This window comes from Limulus polyphemus, unplaced genomic scaffold, assembly GCF_000517525.1.
Source record: "Limulus polyphemus unplaced genomic scaffold, Limulus_polyphemus-2.1.2 Scaffold4, whole genome shotgun sequence".
Classification (NCBI taxonomy): domain Eukaryota; kingdom Metazoa; phylum Arthropoda; class Merostomata; order Xiphosura; family Limulidae; genus Limulus; species Limulus polyphemus.
Genome location: NW_013665614.1, coordinates 631131 through 640835, shown reverse-complemented (window position 1 = coordinate 640835; position 9705 = coordinate 631131). Strand labels below are relative to the sequence as shown.

General features: G+C 36.9%; 1 protein-coding gene across 2 annotated transcripts in view; it reads right to left on the bottom strand.

The window, feature by feature from the left end:
- Positions 1-9705, bottom strand: part of LOC106470475 (plexin-B-like) — a 242089-nt gene that overhangs the window by 95578 nt on the left and 136806 nt on the right. The window contains exon 2 of one of the 2 annotated variants that reach the window (XM_022400354.1): positions 8605-8758. The exons of the other annotated variant lie outside the window; for it this stretch is intronic. The gene's annotated coding sequence lies outside the window, so the exon portion shown is untranslated. The remainder of the gene's footprint in view (positions 1-8604; positions 8759-9705) is intronic. 2 annotated transcript variants of the gene reach the window in all.

Sequence of the window (9705 nt, the reverse complement as noted above, 5' to 3'; positions counted from 1 at the left end):
CCCAAAATAAACTTCCAAGGAAACGTAGGCGGACAAATTGACCGAAAGTTAAGGAAAATTTATAAAAAAACAAAACATGGATTTGCCTTTCCATACCTTTCCGATCTCTAACCAACCCAAATTATTTACTAGATGTACTTCCGCAGGGTCCCCGAAAGTGTTCGGTTTCAAGAGTAAATAATACCAAAATTAAGAGTAACAAATATTTTCATTTCTTGCTTTTGAAGGTCATATGTCATGCTGTGTTGTAGCCTACAAAGTGCATAATTTTTCTCATGATTTATGGCATGCGCACGTTTTACTGACGTCACGACAGTATAAATTGCAACGCTATGCTCCCCTTATGTGACGTCATTTTAGTGTCTACTGACGGACTGACTGATAGACAACACACTACTATATAGTGGTGCAAGTGGTTAAAACAGGTGACACTTCCAGGCGGCCTTTGGCTCCCTTTCAGGGAAATTAAATGCTGAGACATAACACGGAAAATAACATACCAATAAAATACCAACTTTTAACTAATGTTGTATTCATAATACTTCTGATTATTTGTTAAGGAAACGTAAATTATGCATGATATACAGTTACTACATCACGTCTCTTAGCGTCAGAAAACGTGAGAGGCGATTCTTAATTTTTAGTCATATCTACAAGAATTTATATATTTAAAGTGAAATTGGAACAGCTGCCAATGAATGTTACAATGATCGAATCACGCTGATGACGTCATACAAATCAAACAATAAGAGAAAGTCGTTAAATATATCTTGTCCCTCCTCTAAAGTAACAAGAAAGTGATATTATAACACGAATCTCCTCGCTGTCAAAACTTTCATACAACCGATACGGTTTTGGGATGTATTCGTTAAAATTGATCAAACCTCAGTTCCACATCTGAAAAAAAAAACACTCATTTGATAAGATATAACAATATGAACTCTATATGACCAAAAAATGTGAATCATATTACAATTAAAAATGATCCTCAGAGCAAAATAAAATAACACTGTAGCTCGTTAAAAATGCATCATTATATACAACGACCTTATATGAACGTTCGAAGGGAGTATATACATCTGGAACCAATCAAATTGCAACTGACTGCAACCTGCTTCAAGAATGACTATTCTTTGAGTGAAACTAAAACACATGACTGTTTGTTGTGACTTTAACTGATAAAAAGAATGCACGGTTTGTAAATTATTTTGCTCGTGTAGTTTGCAACAAGGAAAAACAAAAAGAGCAGAAAAAATATAAACTTGGTCACATCTTACAATTCGAAAAACTGTTCTAGTGCCAGATAGGTTGACACATCTGAAGTTACATAAAAATAAACAATAATTTGTACCTTATATGTTCGGTATTGTATACGAGAGAAACTTTCGAGCCGTTTCATAATATTAGGCATGAAGTACATGACCTCACATTTAACCTAACAAAGACTGTTTGTTTTTTTCTTTCTACATTTGCTGAGCAAGAAGATGGATTAACAAAAGAGGAGGAAAATGGTACAACAAAATGCAATTGGAGCCCACGTGCTCTTGCTAATACCTCCCCGGAGGGATGCTTGTGCTTGTATCCTGTCGGACTGCAAGAATGCATCACCTCAGTCCATGGTCATGGAGTACAGAAAGAGTGACAGGAAAAATGGTCTGTCATACGGAAAGCAACTATTCCCCCAGAGAAGCTATTGTCTGCTGAAAGCATATGAGAAAAGCTTTATGAGTGTTTAGAGTTAAGTGAATCATCAACTCAAGAATTGGCCACATTTATCACTAAAGCCTTACTATTTCTGAGTCATGAGAATTGTGTTTTCAGGCCTTTTGTTTACCAGCGGAATCACAAATACGAGTAAGTGAAGTAACAGGTCTTTCCAGTTAAACCAGTGTACAAATAAAACTTTTGTTAACAAAAGTAAAGTATAAAGCAAGAATTCCAAACACTTGGCAATACCTCGGGCTATACAGAAATTAAATATAGTACAAACTGGTGAGTAAAAAGATAGTACAAGAATATGAAAATAATTTGATGTTATTCTAACCGTGTTTCTCTGTTGCATGTATCTGAATTATCCAAGTTATGGTTGATATAGTTGTTGTTACTATAGGAACAAATTGATATATATTTTTACCCACAACTGAGATGTGTTCTCATAATTACCTGTATACTTATATACCTGTGTTGCCATAATTACCTGTCTGCTGAAACACCTGTGATGTAATAGCTACCCGTGTACTTAAGTACCTGTGTTGCCATAACTACCTTTGTACTGAAATACCTGTATTGTTTGTTTGTTTGAAGTTAAGCACAAAGCTACACAATGGGCTATCTGCGCTCTGCCCACCACGGGTATCGAAACCCGGTTTCTAGCGTTGTAAGTCCGCAGACATACCGCGGTGCTTCTGGGGGGCACCTGTATTGTTACAGCTATCCGTGCACTTAAATACTTGTGTTATCATAACCATTGAGAAAATGTTCACGCACACGCTTAATTTTATAACTTAAAACTTCTAGGTCGCTATAAGTGCATCGCAATATACGACGACGTTATGTAAATGTTCAATGGAGTGCTTGTTTGTTGTTAAGCGCACAGCTACACAATGGACTATCTGTGCTGTGCCCACCACGGGTATAGAAACCCGGTTTTTAGCGTTATAACCCTTCAGACTTACCGCTTAGCCATTAAAGGGATGGAAGGGGTTCGAAGGAGTATATACATTTGGAACAACCCACATTACAACTGATTGTAATAATTCAATAATTTACAATATGAGAAGAAGTTAAACTGGCGTCAAATGGACGATTTGGGATATAAATGGTATCAGGGCAAATAAATATTTTATGAAGTTCTTGCTTTTTCTAAAAATTTAAATTATTGATTTTATTGCTATATGTCATTCGGAATTCTGATGAAAATTTGAATTTTTAATCAAAATTTCACACAAGTTTGCAAAGTAAATGATGACAAAAACGGGCGAAGCGTCATTTCGGAAGTTTGTTTTTATTAACATAAGCTGCTGAAATAAACAAATTACTGTAATTCTAGTTAATTTCTATTTATTGGAATGTAAGGTATCTTAACTATTAGACTGAATGCTGCCCTCCAGTGGCACAGCGGTATTTACTTCAAAATACAGAGAAGAATGTAAATATTTAAAAAGAGAGAGAGAGATGAAAAAAAGATGTGTGTTAGAAAACATCAACTGTACAAGTTTCCTTCTAGTCCTTTAGCTTCACAACGCTAGAATCCGGGTTTCGATACCCGTGGTGGGCAGAGCGCAGATAGCCCATTGTGTAGCTTTGTGCTTAACTTCAAACAAACAAACAAACCTTTAGCTTCGTTTCCTTCGTGAAAGACTGCAGACTTTTGTTGGTGACACAGTTTCTGCCAATATCGTTCCTTTACCTGAGTAAAAAGTATGTTGGTTTATCTTTATCTGTAGTAAGGGTTTGGTCAGACGGTCTTAAAGGCTATCTTCTATAATTTTTGTGACTGTGATCTTATATGTCGAGAAAAAACGAAACCTAAGAGCAGTTATAAGATGTCAGTTACCATCACATCTACAGATTACTGGAAATCAACCTTAGCTACTTACTGACCGGCTCTTTGTCAATCAATATACAGCAAAATGTACACACACTTTACCAGTTACACTCTCCATCTTTAAGTGTTCAAGAACCGACCCCAAAACTTCTGATAAGATGGTGCCAGGAATCTTTGAAAATTGTATTTGAAACTTCCCAGATTCAAGCAATTCAACTAAAACCATGCAATACATCACACTCTCCCATCGCTTTTTATCTGTTTTACTTCAAGGAAACGTATGTACAATGAATGTGAAGAGGCTGGACCATTGAGTCTGCCCACAATTGCTACACATTTCTTTATAAACTTACCGATAAGAGCCAAGGCGCCTAACTACAATGATTCAATACTTTCTAATCATTACAGGTTTTTCTTTTATGACATTACATATTCCTACATTAAATTAGCTACATTACTTACCGAGTTAGTTTTGACTTCTGACCTATTTAAATAGATTGCTTTGATCATAAATATCATGTGTACACACCATAAGACAAAATATTTTCATAAAGGGAAATCCAATGAATATACTAGGCAAAATTCTCCGAGTCTAATGACATTAACATACCACACGAATGCATTAGGAGAAATATTTGAGCCTATTAGACAAAAACTATCTAAGTCTTGACATTACAACATCACGCTTGCGTTGAGCACCATGACACTCACGTGTAAAATAAGTTTTTTTTTTAAATTTCGCGCAAAGCTACACGAGGGCTAATCTGCGCTAGCCGTCCCTAATTTAGCAGTGTAAGACTAGAGGGAAGGCAGCTAGTCATCACCACCCACCGCCAACTCTTGGACTACTCTTTTACCAACGAATAGTGGGATTCGGCGTCACATTATACCACCCGCCACGGCTGAAAGGGCATGTTTGGTATGACGGGGATTCAAACCCGCGACCCGCAGATTGCGAGTCGAGCTCCCTAATCACCTGACCATGCCGGGCCTGTAAAATAAGATCATGTATCACAGTTATTCACTACCTCTTATATTGATTTTCTGAAGAGGTAGTAAATGCAAATGTACTCACTGGTGATAGTAAGTTATGTTTATATTTCACTACTGAAAGTTAAAATTGTACTTTTGTAGTTGGTGGGGGTGATTACATCATCAACTAAAACATGATACCTTCCTTTCAACAGACAGCTCCATCCAAGGAATTGAATTAAAATAATATACAAAGTCAGCATACAGCTGGAGCTAGAGCAGAGGCGAATTCACGGATAATAATATCATACGTCTTGTTTTCAAACTGAAACGTGACACAGCGGGTTAAGGTGACACGTCTCGTTTACTGTTACACAGTTGTTATGTCCACATCAAGACCTCCCAAGAAGATCCTGTCTCATCTGAAACTCAGAAAACCGTATCAAGAAACAGGAGGTGAGGGACAAGGGGGTGGGGGGTTCTCACCCTCTGGTTAACACCAAAACAGAGAAACCCCGTAGGAACTAAGAGCATGTTATTTGTAAGCTGATATACCGCATATGTAACTGCAACTAAAATTCCTAGGTCAGAAAGTAAAATGACATTTGTGTACCCTACGAACCCAAAATAATAGTAAACAGGAAAAGCAAACAAACGACCCTTTAAGGTAAGAAGCCGATCGGGGTTCTTTTTGGTGCGTCTTAGTAGGTTAGATAGCCAATTAATGTCTACAAAAAATGGCTTTACATAAAGCAAGGGAGAAACGGGTCGAGGCCTGAAACAAAAACAACTCATTTCATACCTAACTTTACTTCTAAGCAAATTCACTGAAATTCAATATTGTCAGCAGAACGTAAAATTCAGAAGGAACACACCGATGGAGTATATATACATATTTATATAAAAGAATACGTTTGCATTTTTGGCAGTCTCTCTTCCTTGTAATTTTTTTTCTTTCTAGACCCAAGTTCTTAAAAAAACTTCATGATTGAACGAATCTTACGGCCAACCGGTAGACCATTATCTTCATGTACCATAATGTCAATCCTCAGAGGAAAAAATAAGAATTCATGGATAAGGACCAACAATCTCATCTGACGAGAGCAAATAAAGAGCGGACTTGCTCTGGTAAGCGTCAAGTCTGTGAAGCCCTTTACACAAAGCCACAGCTCAACGAAGAGCTCTGAACGACTCGAAGAAATCATGAATTTCTTTTTCCCACACATTTTACTTTAACAAGAGAGTTCAGAAACCCAGGAAATACCGGCAGCTAGTCTAGAACACATATATATCGATAACACAACCATAGCTTTAAAATGTATTGAAAATTTATGGTGAATTCTGCACTAGAATTAAAATATTATCTATCCTTGAAGCGGAATTTCCAAGTTTTCAACTTAATCGAAGTTTATCTTTCTACAAAAAATAATGATAGTAACAAATAAATAAAGACATAAATACATGTCATGTGAGAACAATTTTGATATGAATAATTTAATAACCGTGAATATATTCTGAAATATCTTCATAAAATCTGAATAAGGTAGGGTACTGTTTCTAGCTAAATCTGCAAAACATTTAACGGATAACGCATGACGATATATTCCAGTTCTTCTCATAAGTCAGTGTTTTCTAAATCTTGTCTTGAGTGCCATTCTTGATATGAAAACACGGCCTTATGTAAAGTACACCCCCCCCCCTACTCGTTACTATTTCAGAATTTTCTTGCAAAGCTACACAAAGGGCTAGAGGGAAGGAAGCTAGTCATCTCTTGAGCAGATCCGGTCTGAGCAAATAGTGTGATTTGGCCGTTACTCTTACAACGTACCCACCCAAGACACCTAAATGCGGAGCGCGTTTTTGCGTCAAATTTACGGTTCGGGCACTCTAGAAACTAGGACACGTCCGGCTCATCCAATACTGATAGCCTAATATTGACCTGTAATTTTTTTGAAGGTCAATGGTATACTTCCAAAAATTAGGTTACTCCATACTACCCATAAACAAACTTACAACAGTACGTACGTACTTTTTAGATGAATGAAGTAAAAACCTACAGATCTATCTTAAGTATGAGCTAACAAATGTTGTGATTAAAAGAATTAACTAGAATACAAATAGTTAAGGGCACTCTACGTGGATTAGTTTAATATGATAATGCAGTTTCGTGTCGTTTTCAGATACAAGCCATCGTGCCACAGGCAACTTGTTCAGAACTTATATATTTAGTTCGGAACACATTTCCAATAGTTTTAGATTTAATGCAATTACGGATAGACCTATAGCTGGAGGAGTATGTCGCAGCCCTTTCCAAGATTTTTAAACGAAATAGAGCCAAAGAGCACAACATTTCGAAGACGAGAGTCACCAATCTTCTCTGTGGAAGCAGGAAACTTGTACAGCAGATTACTTAGAGTAGCAACCTTTTCCGCAACCATACCCTAAGCCAATCAGGAGCAACGACCATATCAGCAAAGTTAAGACTATGCTGACGAAAAAGAACCCTTCGATCCAACAACGAAACTGTGATGAAGCTGGAAACATCTCCTGGTACTATTAAGAGGATAATAAGCAAATATTCTAAACTTACAAGGCTCACACCTCACAAAATATCGAGCTTTCAAACATTATATGAATTCAGGAGCCACGTGGAAAAAGTTTGCTTGTTTGTTTTACAGCATAGCCACATTGGGCTATCTGCTGTGTCCAACACGTGATTTGAACCTTGGATTTTAGCGTTGTAATACCCTAAATTTACCGGAAGACCAGGTAGCAAGAAATTGGAATCACAGCTATTCCATTCGACCCGTTAAGCCCCCGATGTAGCTCCAATGGGATTTTTTGTACCTTTGGTCTACTTAAATGGAGCCTTGCAAAATGAGTAGCATAAGAATGAATCCCGTCCTTCGTTACACTGGAAACTGCAACGTCGGGCAATAGCGTTTAATCGTCAAACCGTCAGATGGAGCACTATCAACGATGGACACACACACACACATATATATATATAATACAAATTGATACACGGTGTTTGAAAGAAGAAAGTAACGTGTATAATGAAATGGATACCAGTACTAAGGGCATAAACTAACACACGTGCAGTCTGAGAGAATGAGCTAACACACTGGACTGGAAGCCTGTGCTGTCTGTGAGAATGAACATACTCTGCTTTCGCTCATAAATTCTCAGCTTAACACATATTTAACTAGTGACCTTATGCTACACCGGGAATGAGCTAATAATCTTGACTTGGAGACCTGTGATATGCAAACTAATGAGTTGAAATATTTTGAACTGAGGACCTGTGACGTCGAAGAGAATAAGCTAAGACGTATTGAACTACTAGGGACGTGAACAGTATGAGCAAATAAGCTTATGGGCACTAAACTGGATAATTAGTTGTAGGAGAGAATGAATTAACGTACAGGAGTTTTGATAAAATGAACTATGCACCTATTATTCCTTAAAGGACAGGCTAATATTTGTTGGAATATGATAGTGAAGGCTTTGTGGTATGTTCGTATACTCATTGCGAGAAACTAAGAACACCAGGAAAATATATATCCTAGTAAAATTCTATATCGGGTTGGGTGGCCTAACGGTTAAAGTGCCCGGACTGTGAATCTAAAAGTCCATGGCTTGCGTTCCTTTGGCGCACAAACGCACTTCGTACAATGGTGTCATGGGTGCTCTAAAATAGTCAGATATGAGTAGACCATTAGCTGGCGGTAGGTGCTGTTGACTAGTTGCATTCCTTCTCGTCTATCAATTCAAAATTAGGGACAGCTATGTAAAAGACAGCCATTTGTGTAACTCTACGCGAATGTTCTAAGTGCATCAAATACAACAACCAAATGTTATATTAACAAGTACTTGTAAAGAAAAAGAAAAAAAAAGCTACTTTAATTGTTTCATTGAAACCTTATCATTTGCGACTGTTAAATAATGAAGTCGTATTTTTTTTACAAATAATAATAACAATTAATAGCTATACTCCACGAGTATCTCGGATAAATATATGATATATCTTTATAGTTAAATAAAGAATACAGCTCCAATCATATTCTAAAGCGAAGTCTACTCACTATCGGTACTTTATCAATAACACCTCGATTTCACGAATCTATTTGGTTCACGAAAACGATCTTGCCTCCAAACGCTAACTGCTTGGCTATCGCTTGGCACGTTTCCACTGCTCCAGTAGCCGACTTCTTCCACAGTCTTTGACGCTGTGACAGCCTACAAAAGGGGAGAAAAAGACACATCACTGAAACCAGCCAACCCGACTTTCTCAATCGAAGCGTAACAGCACCATCAAGAACTCCTCAGTGGCACAATTAATCATTTCTTCCAGCCAAGAGCTAGGTACACACTCTGAACAACCAAGGTTTGACAAATGTTATTTGTGATTCTAAATGGGTGGTCTTGGTAAGTCGACTTTAAAAGCTTGATCAGAAGATAAGCAAACTGGTACTTCAGTTTCAAAGTATTTTTTTGCCAATTGTTCCAACTTACTTGGCTACATAATCTATGCACACTTTTAAACCTAATAGAGAGACAGATTAGGCACGCTAAAGGTGTGAGAGCGTACATTAAGGAACCTTGTGCGGAGGTGCGACCTACAAGAACTAAAATATTATTCTTCAATCCCAGTGATCGTGCTCTTAGGTTTCTATATCACGCTTGATCAAATTAGACAAAGAAACAAAAGATAAGATAAATGGAGTTCATAAAAAGAAAACAAAGAAAGTTTTGTACAAACACCCGGAAGATGATCAGAATTCGTTTTGAGAGAGACCAACAATCCTGGATATTTATAAGCATTTGGTAATTTTGAAGAAAAAATAAAATTATTTTTCTATAAAATTAATTACAACACCACAACAACAAATCACTCTAACTATTAAGTTGAGGTCTATTTTAGTATGGTTTGGATAACGATATATGTCAGTCATACATAAATGCGAAAGTTTTATTTTTATTATATTATATATAACTCAACAGAAATTTGTGATAAAACTGCACCAATTCAACTGATTATATTATATAATATAATAAAGATAAAACTTTCGCATTCACAATGCATATGTTAAAATACATTACAAAGACAAAATAGATCCGACGTGACTGAGCAGTGAAAGGTAGCAAATGAAGGTACCATGAACTACTACAGTAAATTAAGTGTC